Genomic DNA, 25318 nt, shown 5'->3' on the forward strand with positions numbered 1-25318 from the left:
TTTATTATTTTTTTTTCACAGCGAAGTTTACCATGAACTCATCGAATGACCTTCAAGCCATCCCTAATTGGGTTTTCTAAGGCTTTCGTCTTGCCATTTTCATTTGCCACTCGTTCGATTATTCGGTATTCACAAGAGAAATTAATAAAGGAAATGCAGTATAGCTTACCAGATGGCAATATTTGGTTTGCTACCCTGCATGGGGGGGGGGGGGGAGCGGGGGATAAAAGGTAACGGAAAATATAATTTACACCACAAAGTGAGCACAACACAGGCGCGAAGAAGAAAAATCACGCTCAAGTGTGCAGTCGTTCGCACAGGCATTGTTTAGAAAGAAGCGCAGCTCTCTTCTGTGCTGGCATCGATGAGGCCGCTTTTGCTCTTCGGTGCCCGAATGATAGTACAGCTTGTGAAGCATTTCTCAACTCGAGGGATGATAGCACTGCATGCACTCAATGTATTGAGTACATACATGCACTTTGAGCAATTGACCTAGTGTGCTGAAAGCGCACCAATAACGTTCATTAATGACTGTAGTACGCATATTACTTGTCTTTCTGCAACTGGCACCTCATCTGCGAGAGTCAGTATTTCCTCCTTTATCTCCGTTTGTGTATCTCCGTTTTTATTGTTTTAAGGTATACTGATAGGTGGGGATATTGCTGGTATGACTCCGTGAGTGTTGCGCTAGCGGTTCGTTCATCGATGGACTTTGGTGCGCTCACTTGAAATCGCGGAAATGAACGCACTGCTACAAAACGCGTATATATACCACCACCATCAAGGTATCGCCGAAATGCGGGCAGCAAGCCGGCATGTGTAAGTGCACAACGCACGCTCACGTTATATGCAGCCGTCAAGACTGATTTCACTTCCGATGTGAAGCGCCCGCACTGACACAACGTGTCCACAAACTATAGTTAGGACACCATCTCGTGTTCAAACAAAACACGCGCAAAGGCTCTGTCCAATGGACTCGGGTATATATATAGCTCAAAAGAGAGCACTGTAGTTGTTAATACGCGTGCCTTCGGTCACTCGTCTCGTTTTCATGTTCGACGTCTTGCGCCGCTTCTAAAGACGTCAGCTATACGTACAGACCGCGTGCGCAAAGTAGGGGTGGTGCATGCATTGTGCGCATGATTAAGTGTTATAGCACTTGTCGACACAGCATGCAGTGTGTACACCTGAGATATCGGCCACTTTGTCAGTTTCGCGCGCTTGCAAGCACGCATACATGCTGACCTGCTTGACCCTCAGAGTTGTTCCAGGGACGCAAGCGAGGGGCGATAAGAGAGCTATTAGCGTTTCATCACACCATGCTGGGTAAACAAACAGCGCACAGCACTGCTAAAACAATGAAAGTACTTCCCCCATGCTCTGCGTCCTGAGGTTTTGAGCGTACGTTTTCACGGTCACGACGCAGATAACCTCAGACACCGATAATCGCAGTTAGGTCCATACCTTGTGTTGACTGCATGTACAGACAACCACCATGTCGATGAAAGGAATGGAGTGTTCACGTCGTCCTGCAAAGCGGACCGATGGGGGTACCGTGCATGAGGTCATTTCGCTAGTATCCCCATCATTATTCAGTAGAATCGAGCTGAAAGTACCGCTGTTCCCAGGGACCGTGACAGAGTATGCTACATGCGCCACGAGTATATATGTGATTGAAGACGGTAGCTCAGTTTTGGTAATGAGAACTTGTGAACATGACAGTACACACAAAGAAAGAAAGAAAGAAAAGAAAGAAAGAAAGAAGAAAGAAAGAAAGAAAGAAAGAAAGAAAAGAAAAGAAAGAAAGAAAGAAAGAAAAAGAAAGAAAGAAAGAAAGAAAGAAAGAATCCGCAATACTGCTGCAATATGACGGAAAAATTACCTTAACGTGTTCTCTTTTCTGTTTTCTCGTCTTCCAATAGTGGGTTGCCATGTGCTGCCTATTTCATTCATAAATCCGCATGAATACGTCTATACGTTTCAGTGCTTCTGTAAGGTTACATTGTTGTTGAACGTGTTGACACCAATAACGGAGCGCCCACAGAGCAATTTCTCAGAGGACCTCGCGCGGACATTATGGAGTGGGACATCTTGCGTACGGCATGCTCTCGCTTGACCGAATGCTGTGATTTACAGTAAGAATAAAGATTTCCTCAATAAGTGAGACATTGGCACTACTCCGCCAGTTAATTTACGTCACTGTGGTCCCCACCACGACAGCCTGAATCTGCGCGATTCGTTCGCCCATGCTTCGTGTGTGTGCACTCACACTATGTGTATTGCAATATTTTCATATTACGGCCCGTTATCAGATGTGCAGTAGGGGTCATTGACCTGTCCCGAACGTTTCAGCCGAAGATGAATATATTCTGTAAAGATAAGTAAAATAACAGCGATGGAACCGAAATAGGTGAAAACGAACATATTACAGACTCGCGCACAAAAGAACAACTAAAGTGGTCTCGGACGTGCTCTTTATAGTCAAGTAAAAACTTTATAGGAAGCGTAGGGATTGAAACTGGACGGGGCAGGCCGATGGCCACACTTTCTACGCCCGCGTAATTGCCGGCCTCGTCAAGGTTAAGGGTGCGCTCCGACCCATCAATTAGGTGGCGACAACGACAAACACAGTCATTACTCCGCTCGTCATTCATGGCTGCCTTCCGAAAAAAAGTGTGCCGGGCCATCGAGTTCGCTCGCTGCGTCGTCACAGCTGGGAGAACGCCATGCTTGATTCGAGATTAGGCGCCCGGGATCTCCCTGTCACGGGGCTCGCGCTCGCGCTGGCTCCTTTTCCTGCTTCCCTCCCCTCCACGCGCCTTTTATTACGGCGGCGTCACTAAAGAGCCAGCGTCACTCGAGCCGGCTGCTTTCCTTACGCGCTACTATAATGCGGCTATACTATGCGCCGCACCATGGAGAGTGACAAATCGAGTGCAGCAAGGCGTTCACAACACGACAGACCCCGCGGCGAGGCGCTTCTCCAGCACGTGCAGCCTCGTGTCATGCAGCGCGTGCAACCTCCTACGTCTGTGCAGCCCGCCTCGTTTGCACCCGAACAGGCTGGCGGAACCACCGAATAGCGCCGTTGTTGCCTGCGTGTGCTTATTTGTGTCTCATTGGCAAGTTCGCTCGTGCGCCGCCTTGATGCGCCGCCTTTTATCGCATGTTGTGCGTTGGAGAAAAAAAAAATTAAAATGGCCTCCGGGTATGCACTCGAACTTGCGGTATACGTAACGTTGCTCCGTGTCAGACGCATTATACTCCCTCGAAAGACGCAGAAAAACATGAACATCGTATATCGCTGTAGCTGTTCCGCGGTATTTCGTATACCATTCGGCCCTGTTCCATGGCGAGACGCGGAAGAGTTCGCGGACCGCCACCGTGCGCGTCGAAGCAGCCCTGGACACCAGGTAAAGAGCCCGCTCGGGCTACGCAGCTCACCACGCACCTGCGCCGGACAGCGGCGCGGCGGCCGCATGTCAGATGCGGGAGTGCGCGCGGAGCGCGTACGTCGCGGCATTCAGCGGCGCGTTCGTGAGCAGACCGCAAATGGCATCATCAACCTCGGCTACGCGACCGTACGCGCATTGCCGAGGTATACTCACCGTCGGGGTCTGGGGTCAGTGAGTGTGTCCGAAAGATAGAGAGGGAGGCCGCAATGGCGTGGTAGTCGCGATTTCAGTTTGTACAACGCTTGCCGGCCCTCCCGGCACCGGGGGCCTTTGCGCAACCGTCCCCTGCCGCCTTCTGAAAGGGCCCGGTCATTTGACGCGGTCATAAATTCGCCCTTAAAACCGAAAGGAAGAGGTTTTCTTCTTTATATCAAGCCTACCGATCGCATGGCAAACTGGCCGGCGCAATAGGAAAGGGGGGGGGGGGGTCTCTAAGCGCGCGGCTCTCCGGATTTAGGCACGTGACTTATGTTACCGGGAAGGCCACAGTGACAATTCTTGCCCATTTAGCCACGCGTCCCACGGTGCGGCGACGATCGGAGATGCCGGCCGGCCACCGCCAGCGCGGATTCGATAGCGGACGCGGCGTATAAGCACGCCTTTTACGACGACATGGGTGCGAGACTGATCCGTTCAACTGGAGCTGAAGCAGCGAGGTGCCAGAAATGTCCGGATAAGACGAGCGCAGATCGAACATCCTCAAGTGCGTTCGAGTTATCGATTGAGACATAGGACCTAAAGGCACGGAACTAAATAGCTCTCATTTTTTTCTCTGTTTTTGTATCTCCGGGCAATATTAGTTCATTCGCAGATTAGTCAAATGGAATAAAGTCGAAGGAGCCCCTGCTCTCCACGCGGCACGAGGTGATATCGCCGATATCTATGCGTGGATTGATTGGAGGGTACCTTTGCTTCCGTCCAAGCCACTAGCAGTCAAACTCGTAGCTTACGATGGTCCGGTGAGCATCAGTAAGTGACGCCAAATAATATAAAGCAGAACTGAAACGTTCACCTTGATTGAAAAAAAAAAATCAAAATGAGTGCGGTAACTATTCCCGCCAACCTGAATTTTGTGACTGATACTTTCATCGCGAAAGAATCAATTGAAAGTGATTCTATGTACTGAATTTTATCCAGAAAAAAAAGAAAAAAATAGCATTTCTTCGTCCAATGTTAGCCTATCATTTGTGCTTAATTTCATTTATGTTATCGACTGAAATCAAGGAACACAAAAAGAAGAAAGAAAGAAAGAAAGAAAGAAAGAAAGAGAAAGAAAGAAGAAGAAAGAAAAGAAGAAGAAAGAAAGAAAGAAAGAAAGAAAGAAAGAAAGAAAGAAAGACCGGCATCTTCGGTTATCATTTCATCCGCGAGAATACTGTAGCTTAATGTGGAAACTCCTACATGCTTACTCTAACCAAGCATACTCTAGCATACTCTAACCAAGCAACGGCGCGTGTATTATATATAATTAAGGGAGGGTACTGCCCGCAAAGAACCGCCCCGTTTCCTCTTGTCTTGTCTTCTGCACTCCCGGGATGTCAATATCGCCTGCGATTGGGTGACGCCGTCGGTATCAGCCGTACCGAAACAAACATGGCCCACTTGACGCCGGTTGGCCTCGGCGTCATCGACAAGGACGATCCAATCGCCATGGGGTCGCTGCCTCCCTGCACCACATGTTGAAAGCAAATGTGTGGAAAGCAAATCCGCTTGGTCCACACAGGCCTACTATCGCATGACCGGTTGGCCAATCCGAAGGAGCCTGTACGTCCCACTTGCGCGTTCATACAAGTACATGCGAATCGCGGAGATTGCCCCGCAATCTAATTAGAAGATGAGAACGCACAGTCTTAGGTTACGCCTTATAGAATTAGAGCTGCAATGAGCAATGACAGTAATAAAGATGTGCCTCTTAAAACACCGCAGACCGAATTCCCAAAGCTTTTCCCTTCTGAGGAGCCATTTACCCCTGACCTGTCGCCTTCGCATATTAATATGTTTGATATCACTACTGACATGCGCCAGTTCCCAAGAGGCGTTTTAGTATACGAGCTGCTTTATAGATGCACGCCACGTCTATGATTAGCCAAGCTTGGTGATTGAGTCGCTGTTCAGGACTCAATCACCAAATCCTGAACAGCCGACTGATCCAAGGATGGAACAGAACCAAACGACCGCGAGAGTCCGTGCCATTGAACGCAGAAGCTTACAGAGTATGATCATTGGACTACGCCAAAGCTGGTGCGCCCCCGTACAGTGTCCTTGAGTCCAACTGGATCCCTGAGCGTATAAACATTAGCTGCTTCTGTGGCAGCCGAGTTTGACTGGCGGCGTTCGCGCTTCCTGCTGTCACCGGAATCGGCGGGCGGTTGGTAGTGCCAACGAGCATCCGGGTGACCATGTTAAGGAAAGCGGGGTCACTTCGAGGGGCTTCCTGGCCGGTCCCGAGACCCCCCGTGCTGGGCCCGCGCTAACCGGAGGCAGGCCGCTCGTGCACGGCGCACAAGAGGTGCCTCTTGTGCGCACAGCCGGGCGAACGGAAGCGCCGGCCGCGCCACAGGGCGCCCCATTGAGGCGACTCATTTGGAAGCCACATGTCAGCCAGCACAGGGACGAGAGCACGGCGCGCACGGCGCACTGCCTGCTGCCCGCTGCACAGGCGCCGCCGAGCACTAGCGGACGCACGAGCCGCGTATGCTACGCGCCAAGGTCGCCCGCTCAAATGGATGACACGCGCTCTTGTTGGTCTCCTTGTGAACAAGTTCACATTGGAAAATCATGGCGCTTTTTTTTGATTGCGCACAACTGCAGCTCATTCTCGAACTCTTGCAACGCGTATCAAGGAGGCGCTGGCTGGGAAGCCTTCGGAGGGCCCAGCACCTTCGATGTGTGAACGCGCGATGTCTACTGCTCAGCGGCGGTTATATAAGAATCGGGAGGGAGGCAGCTATATTAGTCTGGCCACATAGGTGAGACGACACATGAACCGAAAGCACTCTAACGCTGGGTGAAAGTGCGAATGCACTACTTGGACGTATTTGCAATGTACCAACGAGTCCTGTGGCGCTTTGAGCTCGAGCCTTTTGAAGCGTATATTGGCGCAAAACACGTAGTCGGTGCTTTTCTATACGGGCGAAGGGCGCACAGTAAAAATCAATGGCCGAATTGAAGAAAGTGTTCGCAGTGAAAACTGCTTGCCAGTGCACCTCCCACTTTCGCAAATATCGTGTTTGCTAACAGTTCTTACGAATAAATACCTTCGTGAATTCGGTCCCAGGAGTTCGATGCCTATAAGTTTTAGTTTAAGCGTTGCTTCAGTGTGTGGCACTTCGCAATCTTGGGCATCGTTCGTTCAAGTGACTATCTCGAGAGTCTCACGCTAAAGCTGAAATATTGTAAGGTCACTCTGTTAATTTATTTAAAACACGCACACGCACACACATTTTTCTGACCCCTTTTCTGTTTGTTGTCTGTGTTGCGACGTAAAAAAAAAACTAAAAAAAAAGAAATAGAAGTCAGAGAGGGAGACCGTAAATTAAAAAAAAAACGATGGAAAACAGAAGAATACGAGAGAAGACAGTATAGAAATGGTCTCAGAGGGTGAAGGCGACGAAGGAAACCCAAGGAAAGGCATTTCTTCGCCCTCTACCCCGCGGTTGGGCTAGGAGCCATTTGAGCGTGGCCGAAACTGGCACGGGGTCCGCCGGCACAGGGCTGCCAGCCGGTCGGTGCCCGAGGGCCATAAAGCCGTGGGAGGACTGCTTCCATCAGCGACGACTCGCGGTTTCCGCCGAGGCAGCCCTCTCGCAAAGGTCTGGGCAAGGAGCACGGCCGAGAACTGCCGGCAGCTGCGCATAATTGGACACTTGGCGGAGTCCTACGAGCCTCGGTCGGACCCCGGCGGTCTGTGCAGTGCGCGGCTGTCGCCCGTCCGCTCGGGTTTCCTGGGGGAGGCAGCGCGCGCCGCATCCCCTGGGGCTGTCAGCGCGGCCAACACAAAGCCATTGGCACTGCTGCCGAGGTTGGACAGTGCTGGGGCAGCGCGAGGTGGCGGCCTGCGAGTCATCTTGTTTTTCAGGCGTCGCGCTGTGCCGCCCATGCTGCGCACTGCGCCCTCTCCTCCAGCCTCCTCGCTTGAAACTTTTTTTTTTAAATGCAGTCATTTGTTTCGTTTTGTTTCGCTATCCGATCGCCTGTTTCGCCTTCCCCCCGCACTACATGGCGTTTCGTGCGTTGTCTTTCCGCGCGATATTCCCCCCTTTTCTTTTTTCTTTTTTTGCACCGACGCTTTGGGACTACGACCGAACATTTTCAGCAGTACCGCGACTCCATAGACTTAATATTCCAATTCTTTTGCTTTTCGCGCTTCGTCAGTGGTCCGAGGTCCGAGCTGGTTCTTGTGATAACGTATCACCAGGATCGGCCGCACGTGACAGGTGGATGATAAGAGAGGAACAGATTTGAGCGAAATGAATGATTACATCGGCCTTGGACTACGCGTGTTCTGCGGCGAAACGCGGCGAGTAGTAAACATCGTGAACGCTTCACAGCACTACACTCTTTAACGGTTCATTTTGGGCAGATTGTGCGTCGTCGAATACGTACACGCCGTAACGTTCTTCATGCATTACTGGCATGCTTTTCTGTGATCATGTCATAAATGTATTGTTTCTCGCCTGCGACATTTGCTAAGGCGAGCGAGGACATGTGATACGTCAGTTCAAGTTCACTTCATTAGAATCAGCTAGGCCGGACGTGAAAGGGACTAATTTGGAATTGACGCTTCGCACATGGTTGGTATTTTGCAACGGCACTTTTCTTCGATTTCTTTCTTATCATACGCCGCGCTGCGTGGCCGATACCAGCGATATATCGACAGCACTTCGGTTTACAAGCCAATGATGAACAGCCAAAAAAAAAAGGGGTGGGGGGGGGGGGGATACAGAATAGAACAAGCACTAGCCAGTCGTCGTCGCGAACACGTTATTAGCGCAGGCAGCTAGCCAATGACAACGGGTTCTTGCGAAATAAAACCTTCATAGATTCGGCCCTAGGGCCCGTATTCACAAAAAAAGCTATTACGCTACAATTGCTCATAAGATCATTTTCTGACCAATCCTGAGGCTGGACATGTTATTAGAGAAAGCCGCCAGTAAATGGCGAAGAGAATATACGAACGACAAGCTTTATGAATTCGGCGCCGAGTCCTGTATTCAAAAATAAGTCCTTACGCTTGAACTGTTCTTAAGCATAGAGGCGAGCTAGTCATGTCGGACACATTATTACTAAATGCGGCCGGCCATTGGCAAACAGCTCTTACAAGCAAGAAATTTTGTGAATTCGGCCCATTCAAAAAGCTTATTGTTCGTAAATGCTCTTTGCCGTTGGCCGGTCGCATTCGCTTTATATGTCCTGCATCATGATTGGATAAAATTTTCTTCTACGAACAAATCTTGCGTAAGACGTCTTTTGTAAATATAGGCCCTGATCATTTTCTTCAATGTTTCGTGGACAGTGCACGGCAATCAATGGTATAGGCATTGCTCTTTAGCGAGCATTTCCGGGCATCACGAACCGCGCCTTCTTCTTGTTTTGCATTTTTTACCAATACGCAAATGCACGGCAAACCGTAAGCCTTTGCTTTATTTTTCCTGTTTTTTGTTTTGTTTTGTTTTTTCGCCACGCGGGCAACCAGGCAAACAAGAAGCGCTGCTGTGCCTTACTCGAAACGCAAGCGGACAAGAAAAATAAACCGAAGAAAAACATATTTGAAGCAAGAAAGCTCTCAAACCGCCGACCACACTCCCCCTTTCCTTGCCGCCTGCACGGCGTCGACACGCATCCTCACTCGTCGGGCTCCCCTTCGGCGGGGCGTGCAGAGTTCGAGCGACGGTCGACACCGCGGCCAAGTCAAACAAACCAGCTGCGCTCCAGCGAGAGACTGGCCGCCCGAGGGGCCGCGCCAACAGACTCCATCGTTTCGGGCAGGGTCCGAGGCAGTGGAGACCCCAGACGGAACCAAGCGCGGCTAGTGATGCATATTTTAAAGTGGCACGTGACGCGAGGACTCATTCGACGCATAATTACGTCTACGACACCGTCAATGACCGGCAGGATTCTCCGAAAATCTCTTGCACAGATGCATGCCATTTTCCTTCGACGAGAGGTGCCGTCTTGAAGACGCAGCGTTGCTGATGCAATTTTGTCGTCTCTGCGCCCGGTTACCGCTGCAGTGGGACGAAAAAAAAAAATATTGACGTGTGAAAAAGAAAAGAGTCATAGATTAATTTCGCACACGAAACGCGGCCCCGACTAAGTCACCGTGACGTCACGAATTTCCGAGTATTTCCCCGTATTTGGGTTGTTCGTGTGCAAGAAAACCTCGCAAGAGTGGTCAGTTTGAGTATCTGCTCATTTCAGAATACTATTTCGCCCTTGTTTACCAGTGAACAGTTGAATAGCCTTGAGCAGGCGCTAACAATATTAATGACATCACGGCCAACTGGCGTGAGAATTTCAGCGGCACGTCGGTACCCGTTTTTCGCTCTTGCATCCTTTCTGGTGGACCAAACCTCTCCTAACGTTAAGGCTGGCATATCCGCAATTCCTGAAGAGTAAACAATGAATTCATGCTATTTCCTTTGACATTTCCTTTAAAGTAGCGACAGAATGAATGAATAAAGCCTTTATTTTAAGGAAGGGCACGGCTCTAGGCCGCTGTTGGGGATTAGGTGGGAAAGGAATGTGGGTTCCCGGATTGTTGGCTGGGGCACATCTTCATCTCAGTCTTTGATCTCCCGCTTTATGCAGACTCAGGTGCATGTTCACTTCCGCCGCTCTCGCACGGGCTGGTCGACTCCTTCTACACTACTCGAAACAAGCCACTTTGTCTTCCATATGTCGCAATGGCTTTCTGTGTTTCAGGGTTAGTCTGTATTTCAATTCTTAGTGTTCTAATATCTCCGTGCAGTAAATGTTGAATGTTGGATCTCCCTTGTGAAAAAGCTGCACAGTTCCAAATGAGGTGTTGCAAGTCTGCTCTGCATGACTCCTGACAATGTGTGCATTGGGTATAAGTGTTCGCAGTCGTAGCTTGTCTGGTTTGGTGCCATTTCTCAACTATGTGTGGTGTGTATGCAGCATTGGCCATAACCTTGTTCAAAAAACCTCTTCCGTGCGAGTAAGGCCGCCGTTGTCAAACACGTGTACTGGTGTAGCTTCTAATAGTCTCCGTTACTATCTGCTTTTATTTTAGTGCGAATGTAATGCATCAGTGCTCTGCTAGGAGAGCCTTCGGCAATATCTTTAGGTATGGATTTTGGTCAGCGGGGTTTGGCGAGGAAATCGAGTGTGGGGAGCTGTACGTGTAATCAAGCCCACCCGCTTGCGCGGCAACTGCGTGAGCGGCTGCGTTTCCCCCATCCGTGCCGGTGTGCCCCGGTGTCCATATGATTTCAACATTTGTCCCGTTGTCCTGTATTCTCTTTAGCATTTTTCTGGTGTCGTTGGCCACAGCATCATCTGTCGTAGGCACCGTTAATTCGGCCACCGCTTCGTACGAGTCAGTTAGGATCCGATAATTATTTCGCACATTCTGCTCTACAATGTCTCCCATGTCAATGGGAATGGTGTTGACCGCTCCCCATATAGCTAAGAGTTCTGCGTGCAAGGTTGCACCCCCGATGATATAACAATATGGACGGAAGCGGCGGATTATTCCGAAATGCAGAGCATGCAAACTGAACTGCAAGCAGCGATCCTGAGCCTTAGCAACACTTTAGATAACCTCGGACTGCAACTCTCGCCGGAGAAGACGGAACTGATCAGCGTAGACGGAAAGAAAGCGACCAATGTAAACAAGCAGATCACTTTACACATAGGCAAAAGCGATATTACGTCCACCAATGGACAAATTAGGATCCTCGGAGCACAGATTGCTAGCTGCAACAGCCCCCAGCTATGGATTCGCACACTAAAGCAAAAATGGAGACCGCTATTGCACATGGTTAGACGAATATCGAGCAAGTATGGTGGAGCGCGTCAGAAAGCGTGCCAAACGCTTGCAAAAGCAGTCGCGGTTGGAAAAGTAGCGACAGAGAAACCTTGTGCCATCCTTTCTTTTCTTTTCTTGTTCTTTCTTTCTTTCTTTCTTTCTTTCTTTCTTTCTTTCTTTTCCTTTTTTTTTTTTTTGTTGTTCTTGGGTAGCTGTTGATCCCGTAACTATAGGGTTTTAAGCCCCAGTTCCTCTGGAGGACGACAAATAATTAATTACATCACATTTTAAAGCGACCAGTTCTAAATGCGGCGCGCCAAGTGTGTTTCTATTGCTCTCGCATTGCAACTTTTCATCGATTAGTGCAGTCTGCTTCTTAAATCTGTATGTTGTTACCACTGCCTTGCTTTCTCCGAAAGCTATACTGAGCTGCTGCTGCTTCAAATTTCAGCGATCTATTTTGCAACATGTAAGTTTTGCAGATATGCTATATGAATATTAACTTTTGTGCAGTTCTGCATATAACTCAAGTCCTCTTTGTTTCGTTTTTTTTTAATTTTTGCACACTTCTGCATGAATATCATAAGATGAGCGCAAATTAACAACACACAGAGGAAGGAGACAGGACGAGGCGCTCATCCTATCTCCTTCCTCTTATGTGTTGTTAATTTGCGCTCCTCTTATAATAGCTATGCATCACCAACTGGCCCAACAAGAAGTACGTCTGCATGAACCTTTAGGCCGTGCAGTATTAGGAAAAAATAATGAAAAAAAAAAAAAACACCGACTAGGACTGTAACAAAAATTCCGTGCCAGTACTCCTTTATAACGAGCTTGTGCAACGCCAAACAGGTCTTTTCGACTTCCTCGCTATCTGCAGATTAGCTATAACAGGGTTTGAGACAAAACAGACTTTGAGAATAAACAGTGTATATATGCTTGTTTACGAACTACCTATATATATATTTAAATATACAGTATACGAAACATACAGAGCCGTACACTGCATACTTATACCTTACACTTAGAGAGTCTAAGGGTACGGCTCTCGTCCAATCACCTCTCGTTCAACCGAGAGGCGACGTTATCCTGGCAATAAATGTTCACTATGGTGTCATTGAACGAGTGCGAATGGATACGCTACCAGAAAGGCACCGTAACAGGACCCGCACTCAATAAACAACCAGTACGCTAGAGTGACTCTATATATAAGAACAAGTGCCGGCCGATAGTGACAGCGAACATCATACAGTATACTGGCGATATGGGTCGACAAAAGCGAATCAGGACTGGGATAATGTAACGATTTAATTCCGATGTTATGCCTTTTCGAAGCAGCGCTTCGCCCACTTTATCAATGGCATCTGGCCGACCGTGAGCGGTGGATGATAAGAAGGCAATATAATCGAACTAAAGAAATATATCTACATCATAACGTTCCAGGTCTTAGGAACAAAAAGTTTTGTGAATTCCACAGCCGGTTCTTTCTATCCTTCTTGGCTCGCGAGATGATGGTGACTGCATGCCGTACACATTCGCTGCGTCTGAAAAACGAAAGGCGCATTTTAAGAAAAGGCTTCTATTAGACAGTCATTTAAGGAGTAAACGGCTTGTGCATGCTTTCGAAGTGCCTTTACAGAAAAAGCCATTGGCTGAAATGTACTTAACTAGATTTGGTAGACTCCATACTCGCTAAGTCAATGTCACCAGTGTTTCCTCGTGAAGAATTACGGGGACACTAAATTTGTTTAGACTGGTATTGTTTTAAAACTATATTTTCGTTCACTTGGCGGAAAAGGATTGATTACTATTAGAAGAGAAAGACCATACTTGGCTTTATTTGATTTCGCGACGGAACCTAAGGGCCGATAGGTCCGTGTGGCCCCACAAATTTGCAGGTACTTCCTTCCAAGTATCTTCTTCCATTCGTTCCAAGAGAATATGCCTCACAAGCTCGCCGGCTACAATTGGCAAATTGCAATACGAGCCACACAGTAATAATTTACAAACTTATTTGAAGAATTTTTTAATTAGTCAAATTAGCATTTCGATGGATTATGTAAGTAATTTCCAGCTCTTCGAGCAATTCAGTTCAATGAATAGAATTGGGGTATCTTCCGCTGGTAATTTTCAAAAAATAAAAGTTTATATTCTAAAAAAAGCAATAAAAAAAAGCACCTGGTATTGGTATATCTAGAGCATACTTCACTTTTGACGATATCACAACGACATCGTGATACGCCACTCAAGTAATATCAGCTTTTGCACTGACTCCACGCAAAAAGCACCTGTGAAAATATGTTATCACATAATCGAATCTAGCAATAGCGTTATGTCTGACAAGTTGTTTTCCGGGGAAATTCGTTGTTTATAAAAGTTCTGCGCAGCAAACGTCGCTGATATGAGCTGGCGTAGTGATGGGCGGCTAAGGATATTCCATAATTCGGTGCCCGATTTCATGCCAAGTGACTGGTATAAATGCATATACATTCGTTAAGAACTACTATCTGCGGAAACAAGCGAATGCTTTGGATATGCGTTACGTTTTAGATAAGAGAATCGATTGTAACAATCGAGTTCTTGCATCTCTACAGGTGAATTGCACTGATCTAGGGAGGAAAGGCATGAAGGGGTTAAATGAACAGTGGTTAATAATTACTGAAACTTGAGTGACAGCGTCATCGAGCGCTTACGCCTGCTTGCCAGTGTCGTGGGGCAGCAGGGATTGGGATCCTGGCTTCGGTAGAGGTATACCTGTCGTGATAGCTTAGTATGGCGTTCCGCGTCTAAGCACGAGGTAGTGGGGCGCATTTCCGTAGAGGTTCGTGTATTCAGATTACGGTGTACGCCAGAAAACCCAAGGTGAACAAAAGTAATTCCGCGCCCTCCACTCGTAGCTGTAACGTTGTTTTTGGACGTTGAAACCCATAAAATCTACCAATAGCTTAGAATACCAAGAGATGACTCTTTCGCCAGGGGCATAACAGATATATGTACTCAAAAGCATCCCGCTGCATTCAATATCCCTCCGTTTCCAGACGACTCAGTCTGAACCAGCGGATCTCTATCATAAAGAAATCGCAGTTGCGGTTACAGAGGCGTCGACGACTACTTTGAGGATATGTCTCAAATACAGAACAGAAGAAGAAAAAAAAAAAAGCGAGCTGTGGCGCCGACTGCGGCTTTTTCCTTGAGGCGCCGCGAACGCCCCATGTACGTAACCTGTGCTTGATCGGGGGTTTTCTAAGAGGCCTCGCCGAGCTGTTGTGGCCCAGACTGGCGCCTCTGTCGCGACGCCCCGTAAGCAAGCGGCGCAATGAAGCCTGCGCCGCGCCGCACCGGGCCGCATTGTGTCTGGCCCGATCATTAGGTGCGCCGCTGTCAGGATCCGGAAGCAGCGCTGGGAGGCGTCCGGGTTGACGCGACGCCGCGCGGCGCCGCGGCCGCCCCCGAGACGGAAGGCCCGCCCGCGGTTGAGTTCGCCGCGAATACCGTCGGCAAGACCGAAACAATGGACACGACGCGCCTGCTTCGAGCACCGTCCGAAGTGGCTATATGCACCGGTTGTGAGTGAAACACTCTTCCAACGGTCGGGATGGAGAGAGAAGAAACTATAGTACGCTGCCAGCAGATATCACATAGATTCGAGGGGCAAGCGGAACGTTGCCGTGGCAGATCAAGGTCCCGAAACTGTTCCGAGGCCCTGGCCAGAAACGCGCTGTGCTGACGTACAGGTGACGTACAGTGACACAACACACACACACACACACACACACACACACACACACACACACACAACACACACACACACACACACACACACACACACGCACGCACGCACACACACACGCAAGCACGCACGCACGCACACACACACACCACACACACACGCACAGCACGCACAGCACGCACGCACACACACACACACACACATACACACACACACACACACACACACACACACACACACGCACGCGCGCGCGCGCGCGCGCACGCACGCACGCCTTGCATATAAACACCGAAAAGCGTCCAACTTGTGATGCTCCCTAATAACGGCCGTTGCGTTTTCTGGACCGCAATTGCATAGAACGGATTGTGCAGACAGGCATCTCGGTACCACGACTTCCCAAGCCCCGTCTTTCACGACGGACCAAGCTGCTGCACGCGAGTAGGGCTGGCGCGTACAACTTGCGCTCTTGCCTTATTGTTAAAGCGTTTCATTGTTGAGCTTGATCGAACAGCTTCATCCCGGGAAAAATGCATGAGAAGCTTGGCAGCAAGGTGCGAATGACGGGCAAATTGTTTCCGCGTATTTCTCTGGTGCCATTTCTCTACTGTAATCCCTCGCGCAGGTGTTCTTACCTTGTGCGCTTGCAGCCGCTCACCTGCAGCGTGGAGCGGCACCTTGAAAGGCAAGGATTGCTGAGAGTGCCCATGGCAGCACATGTACGACGTAGCGTTTCCTGCCAATAAGGCGCATGTTTCACGCAATCTGGCCGGCTGAAGACACCCAATGTGCGACCGGGCGAGATTATATATGTATAGAACTTGAACAAAAAAGTGTATATCTTGGTCTCTGGCTACGCTGCTCTTGTAAATACAGCGTAAATAGACTCTTTTGTCTGTTTCCTTCCACACGTAACAATATTTATAGTTAGAACATAAGAAGCCAACAAACAATTACACGAAGGACAGCATATGGAAAATCATTTGTAGTTCTGAATTGAGTTAAAGAAATGGCGAATAAATGAAAGTGAAAGAGCAACTGGCCGCAGGTGGGATACGATCCCACGTCTTCGCATCACGCGTGCGATGCTCTTATTACCAATCGAGCTTCCGCGGCTTCGTTTTACCACCCACTTTCTGGGGTATTTATGTCTATCTACTAAGCTAACCCTGGGAATCTTAGCCAGCATCACCACTCACGGCCATTGCAGTGGATGTATATAGAACATCCTATCCACCGCATGCGTCACGTAGTACTGTACGTGAACTTACATATATATGTTTGCCAAGGTGTGTAAGTATATATACCTCAGCGCGCGAAGTGCAGCTTTGAGCGTGTTTTCCGCGCCACCGAGGACTTCACCGCGCGAAAAGCAGAGAGAACAAACGATCACTTCTTTCCGAGAAATCGGCGAAACAGATGTCTCTCGGCCGAATGCATTTCTGCCGAGTTTCCCGCAGAGGGCGGCGGCGCACGTGGTGTGCGCGCATGCCGCCGAAACCACGGCGGAGCAGCCACCGGGCTCATCAGCCGCCCGTCTCAGCGGCTCGCGACGACCGCAACGGCCGGAGGAAGGAGTCCCGCGCGCGCACGGCCTGCGCGGGTCCGCGCGGCGGGCTCTGGGTGCAGACGACGACGGCGCCTGGCCGCCCGTGAATCAGCGGAACGCGGCGCGGTGGCTCCTTCTCGCGCGCGTCGCGAAATCGGATCCTTTTCCTCTCGGCGCAGCCCGCGTTCTTGGAAAACGGGCTCTAGACTCCTCGGCGGATCCCCGACGCGGAACGATGCCTCTGCCGCACTGCGCTCGAGAAGGAAATCAGAAGGGAGATAACGGGCCGCGACCAGGAGCTTGCCACGCCCCCTGCGCCCCCTCCGTTTTTCTACGGGTACTTCTCAACAAATGAAAATGCCGCGCGCAGCCGGTGCGACCGCACGGCGCAGCGGAAGTGCGCGCGATGTGACGGCCGGTGCTCGGGCCGGGGACCCCATCGCAGTTCATGACATTCTTTAACGAGGCTCGGGTGCGCCGACACGTAAACTGCTCACCATACGGAGGGCGGCAGGTGCGACAAAATCTCACCTCGTGGATATAAGCCGAAGGCAAGCACACGTTCGTTTACAATAATAAGTGAAAATCCTCATAGCGGAACTCGAACTACCAGCATTCCTTACACTGTTGATGCACGTATACTATGGACATTTTTGTGCGTGGCGGAGAGAATATATATATTCTCAAGCGGACGCACTTACGTGAAATCCTCCTGGCGTAAATGTTGTACGCACAATGTATCCTCAGGCAGCCCAGCCTTCTGGCTCCGCATAGGGACAGGGGTGCCTCATCGCAGCGTACGTGGAACCGCAAATATCGCGAACCAAGCGGTCGGTTTCCCCTTTCTGAGAGATGATAGATGTAAGCCTCTCAACCTCCTCCCAACCAGTGTTCGCGAACACGTCATCCAGATGACAAAGAATGAAGGCATCCAACTTGGCATTCGTAAACCAGCGTGCGTCTGTTGTATATAGGCCCGACTCCGTAGCGAAGCCTGCTCTTCCACCCAGCATTCCGCGAGACTTTGTGTGAGGTGCATTGGACGAGAGATTTGACGCAAGCAGACAGAAGCAGTGACTGAAAAAAAAGGGAAAAAAAAAAAAAAAAAACATGTGATGTGACTGACCTGGCGGAACGTTATAACGGGAGCGCCATCCCGGCGTGCGGGTCACAGAACTAGCTACGTTTACATTAAGCCGATTATGCTGGGTCGAGTCGTCTTGTCGGGCTGGAATCCGTTGTCTGCATCATGTAAACCCTAGCGGGTCGGGCCTCGCGAGCTTAAGTTCAGCCGGCTCGCATGCAAGCGACTCGCCCAACACTTGGCAAGATGCAAGTAAACGCGGTCGGGTCGGGCTGGTTCTGCTTCACTTCTGACTCGATCCGCTCGCGTCGAGTTCTCGTAAATACAGTGTTTAAGCCCGATAGTGTACTGTCGGGCCTAAACGCGACTAAGGCACTCCTGGCCATTCTATTTTATTCAGTTGAACGACTGATCTGTCCTGGAGAAAAATTTCTAGACATACCATGTAGCTTAAAACTGCTATTTGTTGAAGATTTAGTGTTCCTTTAGTCGTGTGGGGATAACTATACACACTTAGTCATATTTTGGTCTATAGTTTCCTACGTCCTTGCTGAGGCAAACGTCACCATTATTTTTCACGAAGTAATTTTTTATGCAGTTATGGTGATGGAAACAACCATCACGGGCAGGCTCGCAGTCTGCAGCTTGCATAGCATGAGCTGTGCAAAAAAGAAAAAAAAAATGTGTGTGCCAGCATCCACCGCCTCTATAATGCTACTCTACAAGCCCTTACATTTACGCTATGTGCGAATTTGCCCGCCACGGGACATCTGAAAAACCTATTTCGTGACCTCCGCGTTGCGCCACGATGACAGGCGTACACACACGCGCACGCAGGCACGCACGTACAAACGCACTGCGCATGCATACACCCATGAGCACATACTTGCATACGCTTCTTCAAGGCCAGGGGTATAGGGAGCATAGTAGTCTTCCCGGCCTGCATCCACAAGAAACGTTTTTACGCTAAAACTGTTCGTAAGAGCATATGCTAGCCAATTTCGATGTCGGACATATTAGCGAAAGCGGCCGACTAATGGCAAGCTACAATTACGCAGGAAAATATTTGTGGATTCGGCTACTCATGTGTCCTCTATATGCGGCGAAATGCGCCAACTTGATGACTGTGTTACTCGGGGAAAAATCCACGGCCTCTTCCCTCGACATCGTGAAATGTCCACAATTTGGGGCAGGTAGTGATCAATAAAAGCAATAAAATAAACTAAAATAGCTCGAATGCAGCAGCGCACTCTTAGAGTTCCCTGTGGCTGCATTGATCCGAACCTATAAGCTTTGTCTTACGCATTCGCGCCGCGTCCAGAGCAAGCCAGCGGCACAAAGGCTTTTATTCTTGCAGCCATTTTTCAAAGCAGCGTCCACCGCTTGCACAGACAAGCGGTCCAGATATATCTAGACGTAAACCATTGTGTATATGCAGCTCGCGCCCTCACCCTTCCAGTACCCATTTCAAACTTTTTTTTCTTTTTTTTTTTTTCTTTTTTTGCTCCTGCTGGTTTGCTGCACGCGTGCACTGTACGTCATCCGCTATCGCTGGGTGCCCGAAAGAGCGATGAGGCAAGGTCGCTCGGTCGTTGTGGTCAGAGCGCTGCCCAGACAACAAAAGATGGGAGGTCCGGCACGCCGTCTGATAGGCGTGCTCAATTTAAGCACGCGCTCGGCGCTAAACAATCCCCCACGGCTGGTTTGCTGCCGAAGACCAAAACACAGAACTGTTGTGTCCAAAGGCGATCTCCTCCGTGAGGCCCTGTAATGCCTTGTCTCGGTGAAGTTGCGTGCAGAAGGGCAGACGCTGCAGTACGCGGTAGAAAAGATTTCTGCTTGATCTACTTGCCGTTTGTGGATCCGCCTCTCTCCTTGCTCATGAAAATTCGGAGATGCACACGGCTGTCAAAACTCTTCGTCCGTGAGTGCTTCTTGTTATTTACCAGTCACATTCACTAATAACGTGTAGAGCATCAGTATTGTCTGGAATTCGTTCTTACAAAAAAATTCTAGCTTAAGCGTTTTTTGTGAATGCTAGTCCTGTTCCGATGTCAAGTAGGTTGATTTGACACCCGGCTGTTCGAGGGCTCCTCGTTTACGTAGAAAACACAGGCAACAGCAACACGAGAAAATGTCATATTAAGCTGCAATCACAGAATGATGTAGTCCACTCAGAACAGAAACTCAGCAGCCACCATCACGAAAAAAGAAATTAGAAAAGAGATAGACTAAGATATATGAGCTGAGCCGTACTGGACCGACTAGCGATATGCCGCTCATTCCTTATTCAGCATCTCTTACTGCACGCTTCTCGACGTCCAGATAATAGGGCTCTGTTTAACTGATAGACCCATTATCTGGCCGCTGTCACTCAAGCAATGGACGTGGTGTTGCACGATTCAGGCGTTTAGCTTGCGTCTAAGCCACCCCGCCATTCTTTTTCTTTCGAAGGCATTTAATTCGCGATAGGAGAGCGTTCGAATGTTCTGCGTATATGAAGTTTAGAACTCGCGGCTATAAATAGCGTGGATCCACGCACTGGAAGATTGCGCAGTGAGAAAATGAATAGCCAATGCAGAGCGTGTTTGTGGAGGTGCATGTATATATAGGTGAACTGTGTAGAAATGAAGTCGTGCAGCTGAAACCTTCACCAAAGAAAAGCTTATAAAGCTTGTAGATAAACGAGCATATATTACGACCGAATAGAGTACCCAGCAGCAGGATCATCAAAGCAGCTTATATGTAGAAAGACGAATACCTTACCACAATAAATGTTTCTCTAAATCATCGCTTTGGCGAGCGCATAACATGGAGGGAAGCCCCTCACATTATACGCGAACTGTTGCAAAGTGGAACCAAATGCCGTAGAACAATGCCGACTACCCTTTCTGGGCTCTCGGCTTCGATTCTGCTGCACGCAAGTAGCAATACGACGAGCAGAGCGAGGGACCAAGGTCTCCGTGACCCATGGAAACCGCTTCGCCACAGACACTGCGGCCAGCAGGCAAGACTCGGCGGAGGATCCCGCCCGGCGGGCCTTTCTCCGCGGCGGCGCTATTTTTGGGAAGCCTACAGCGCGCCGCTCTCGAGACCGCCCCGTGGTCTACGGGGCCGCGGGTGTAAGAGACTCATCCCTGCGACGGGTGCTGTCGCCATCTGGACCTCAGGGCCTCGCGTCTCCCCTGTGCCAAGGTGCAACCCTCCACACCACCCTCCTTCCTTCCAAACACGACCTCGTTCGGTGCACGCCATTCGACCAAGCACGATAAGCTCTGCCGCACTATTGCTCTTCTTCACGATTGTCCCTATCACGTGCGCCAATCATTTCGGAGCCCCAATCAGTTCATCATCTTCTTTCTTTTCAGCTGTGGATAAACAGTTTCAACTCCACGGTTTTGTTCTCACCTTGCGACAAACTATGGTTACTTGCTGGCGCTTGTCACGGGCGTGAAAAGGACCATATCGAACCTTGTGCTGCAATCAGCGAACACTCAGCAAGACCTCACTATAGTAACTGTTCCGCTGTAACAAAATAAATATACCTTCTGGCATGCTAGACTTTTGCCGGATTTATGCGCACTGTTGCCTGAGTATCGTCAGCTAGGAATACATTTATCTTGGACCGTGTGAGCAGACAAGACAATATTCTTCCACAAACTTCTCTCGGTGGATTCTACGAAGGCTCGTGCAACCATGAATTGTACAATTCACGGTTTGGCCCCACCGTCCCAGAGTTGACGGGCGGAAATACAGAGGATATCGTGTGCTGACGCCATGTGAGCCTGCGTTCTCGCACTGTTCGGGGGGCGACTTCACAAAGCTATTCGTTTGGAAGTTCTTGCGTAAGAACTTTTTTTTTGTGAATACAGGCCTTCGTTTGTAAGTGCTCTTTGCCATTGTCCAGTCGTCTTTGCTAACTATATGTCCAACGTCAGATTTGGCTGGAATTTTCTCTTACGAACAATTCTAGCGTAAGAGCTTTTGTGAACACGGGCCCGGAATCTGGTCAAATGCTCTTTGCGGGAAGTATACCTAATGCTGCCGCGAAAGCAGTGCGTGATAAGGACGTGCCCAATCTCTACCTGAACACAGTTCCCGGATCAGTGTGATCTTGGCTGGAATGGTGTTGCGATAAGGGGAAGGGAAGAAGGCATGGGCTGCACCGGCAGCGCTTGGTCAAGACGGCTGAGTCTCGCGACGCTACTCAAGGACGTCGCCGCAGCCGCGTCGTGAGCGGGCAGAAATCGGCAGAACGAGACAGTTCGCCCTCGTTCCCTTTTTTGCCTCCTGTGGTACACGATCGATGTCCTCGTCTTGCATGTGCGGGAGTGAGCACCGTCTTGTGTGGAAATCATTCGGCTTTTCCGCATGACTCCCTTTCGAGCTCCTATAGGCAAACGCCTTGAAAGGAGTGCGTCGTAAATTTACTATGCAGTGAAATTTGGAGTCTCTTCGCACTCAAACGCGCACACACACTCGCGCACGCATGCATACTGACTGTCCGAATTAAATGTCACCAAGAATTAAAAAATAACGGCGTGGTTCATCCTTGTCATATATATATATATATATATATATATATATATATCATTTTGAACAAATAATTATTGAAATAAGCATAAGTAGCTAAGCAAACTCAATTGCCTAACCTAATCGATAACGACGACAATGCAACAGTTGTGAAGCATGTCGACATATACGTATATAACGAAGCCATCGGTAACGAAGCAATTGCCAAGGTCTTGGTGGCGAATTCACATGGCATATGCGAGATGTTTTACATTAAGTGAGAAGGTGGAGTGCTTAGCACCGGCAAAGCTACCTGGAGGCGGAGACAGCAGTAGTTAAGGCCGGTAGTGGTGTGATGCTAGAACTCTGTCTGATCTACGTTCCACTCTCGGCCTGCCTGGTTCGGGCTGTGGCCTGCGTCAAGTCCTTGATGGTACTCTGCATGCCACAATTGAATCTCGCCCAATGGCGAGCTTTCCGTCTGAGCGTTGCTTAGGCGGCCACGCCTGGCTTCCAACTTGTCGGAGAGTAGCAGAGCCATCAAGAGGAGCCGTGCGCACTCAGGCTTTTCCACTGAAGCGGACCCACTAAATGGCCGCTCCATTTCGACCGCGCGACAGACAGGGGCGGGAGTGGCGCTTGGGAAGGGAGTCGCGGACAGCACGGGGCGGCGTCCGAAGACAATTGCGGCGCTCGCTCCAGGACGAGTAAACCGCCTGAACTGTTCCATGCAGCACTTGCTGGGCCTGGAGATTAGTCTGAGCGTCTTATATAGTAGAGAAAAAGGCAATTTACTTATGTACGACAGTTTGCAATTCTGCGATTTTTTTTTTTTTTTTCGGCCAGAGCAGTGACCATGCACCACCCATGGAGGCTATGCCGGCGCTTCATATCGCGCAGACTGTCGTCCAATTCTGCGCACTTGAAAATCGAGCCCACTAACATGTTGGGATGACCGCGGTTCCCGTGGTTAGCGCTGTCTTACCTGCGCACTATGGGTGGCTCAAGGGTCTCGAAATCGCAACAGCCTAGGTCACGCACAAGTGATTCTGATGAGAAGTGCATGTATACACCTCTGCCACATGTGCTCAACATGTGTCTTGTGCAAGCAACGCGGCACAGTTTAAACAGGTCGTATCGAAGTCGGTATATATGCACTCTGGGCACCCGGAGACAATATGCATACGGTGACACGTCGAACGGCGCGAGACGCGTGCCGACGACACGAAGAAACGCCAAGACGAGGGTTGCCGCAAGTGCGCTGCATGAAACTGTCGGGCGCTGTATGGTGGCGTCGCGGTGCGCGTCGCGTGGCCTGCGTCAGCCCGTCGACAGGGTGGCGGTCGGTTGCGAAGACGGCGCCTGCTTCAGACCGGCAAGCACTCCAAGACGTGCGGGCCGCTTCTCGCGCAGTATCTCGTCGTCGATGGATGCTCGCGAGCGGGCGCTGACAGCTCTCCGGGTGCCATTATGCAGCTCCGGGAACGAGGGACAGGCGCCCAGAGCGGGAGATAACGCGCCACCCCGAGAGGTGAGCGCTCTGCGATCCCTATCGGCGTTCGTGTTTGTTTCCCCGACGTTCGACGCTTCCCGCCCCCAACTATGCCGGGAGTGGACGGCGCTTGCGTGGTACACGCCGTTTTGCGGCTCGAGCGGTTTATCACGTCACCTCGCGCAACAATCCGGTTGGCACGTCACATCGGAAGAGCCGTCACACAGCGAACCGTCAGCACTGGCTCTTTTTCTTGCATTTCTTCAACTATACCTACGCTGCTCCCCCTCCCCACTAACAACATATTTGAGGGTGACTGCGGTCCGCTGCACATCACCACCATGGCACTCCATACTTATAAGGAAAAAGAAAGCAACTAAAGGCCAGGAACGTGCACGCGCACATTTTTTGAGTTACACGTTACCACTGCAGCATTCTTCGCAATTTCCGGTGTCGAAACTGGTGCCAAATTCACTAAACTTCAATGGCAAATTCACTAAATTTGCCATTGGCCGGCCGCCAGCGCTAGTAATATGTCTTGTATCACGATTGACTGACCAATCACAGGCGCTGACCAATCGTGATAACGAGCATGTAATAACGCGACCATTTTCGCGTTATTAGCCAATATGATTGGCCAATGACAAACATTTCTTACGAAGAAAATGCTTTGTGAATTCGGACCTTGGGGCCAGATTCACAAAGCTTTTCTTTCGTAAGTTCGCTTTGCCATTGGCTGACCGCCTTCGCTAATGATATGTCCGGCATCCGGATTGGCTAAAATTATTTCTTACGAAAAACTCTTATGAATTCGGGCCCTGTATTGCTGCTGTATTTATTTATTTTATTTATTTATTATTACCCTCAGGGCCAGAGGCATTAAAGAGGGGAGTGGGTTACAGCAAATGAACATAAAAACAATAATAAAAAAATCAGTTAGAACGTTCAAGGATAAAGGCTTCTGATTATACAGTTTTAGCTAGGGTTAAATGGTCCTAAGAAATTGGTAGCAAAGAACGAACGTAAAATGGCAAATACAAAAATGCACTTAGGTTACAAACATATAGTAGGAAAAATCCTTCGATTATACAATGTTAGCTAAAGCCGCTCGAAACCTTTAGTTATCGTGAATGGATACGATTTCAGCAGGGAGGTGGTTCCATTCCGTGGATGACCGAAGGAAAAATGACTGCAAAAAAGTTTGTGTGACATGATTCGAGATCAACTTTATAACGATGGTCGATTCGAGGCGATACGTATTGTGGCTGAAAAATGAGATCATTGCGGTCGATGTGATCCGGACCTCTGTATTTGCTTCTGACATATTTATCATACATTTAACATTAGAACACCAAGATCTAGAGAAAAAAAAAACACGACAGAAAGTGAGTGACGTTTCTGGACACTAGCCTGCACGCGTAAAGCTCGATAGGGAGATGTGTTCGCGCAAATGTTTTAACACCATAATTTCTGTATTTGTTGCCTCAGAGGGCACATTTTGTCAAC

At 49.4% G+C, this 25318-nt stretch overlaps 1 protein-coding gene across 3 annotated transcripts in view; it reads left to right on the forward strand.

Moving 5' to 3' along the window:
- The window catches only part of LOC119459281 (fibroblast growth factor receptor 4), a 95688-nt gene that overhangs the window by 44546 nt on the left and 25824 nt on the right, over positions 1-25318 (forward strand). The window contains exon 1 of one of the 3 annotated variants that reach the window (XM_049666186.1): positions 19547-19732. The exons of the other annotated variants lie outside the window; for them this stretch is intronic. The gene's annotated coding sequence lies outside the window, so the exon portion shown is untranslated. Of the gene's footprint in view, positions 1-19546; positions 19733-25318 lie in introns of those variants that run through there. 3 annotated transcript variants of the gene reach the window in all.

The sequence above is a fragment of the Dermacentor silvarum genome, chromosome 1, assembly GCF_013339745.2.
Source record: "Dermacentor silvarum isolate Dsil-2018 chromosome 1, BIME_Dsil_1.4, whole genome shotgun sequence".
NCBI lineage: Eukaryota > Metazoa > Arthropoda > Arachnida > Ixodida > Ixodidae > Dermacentor > Dermacentor silvarum.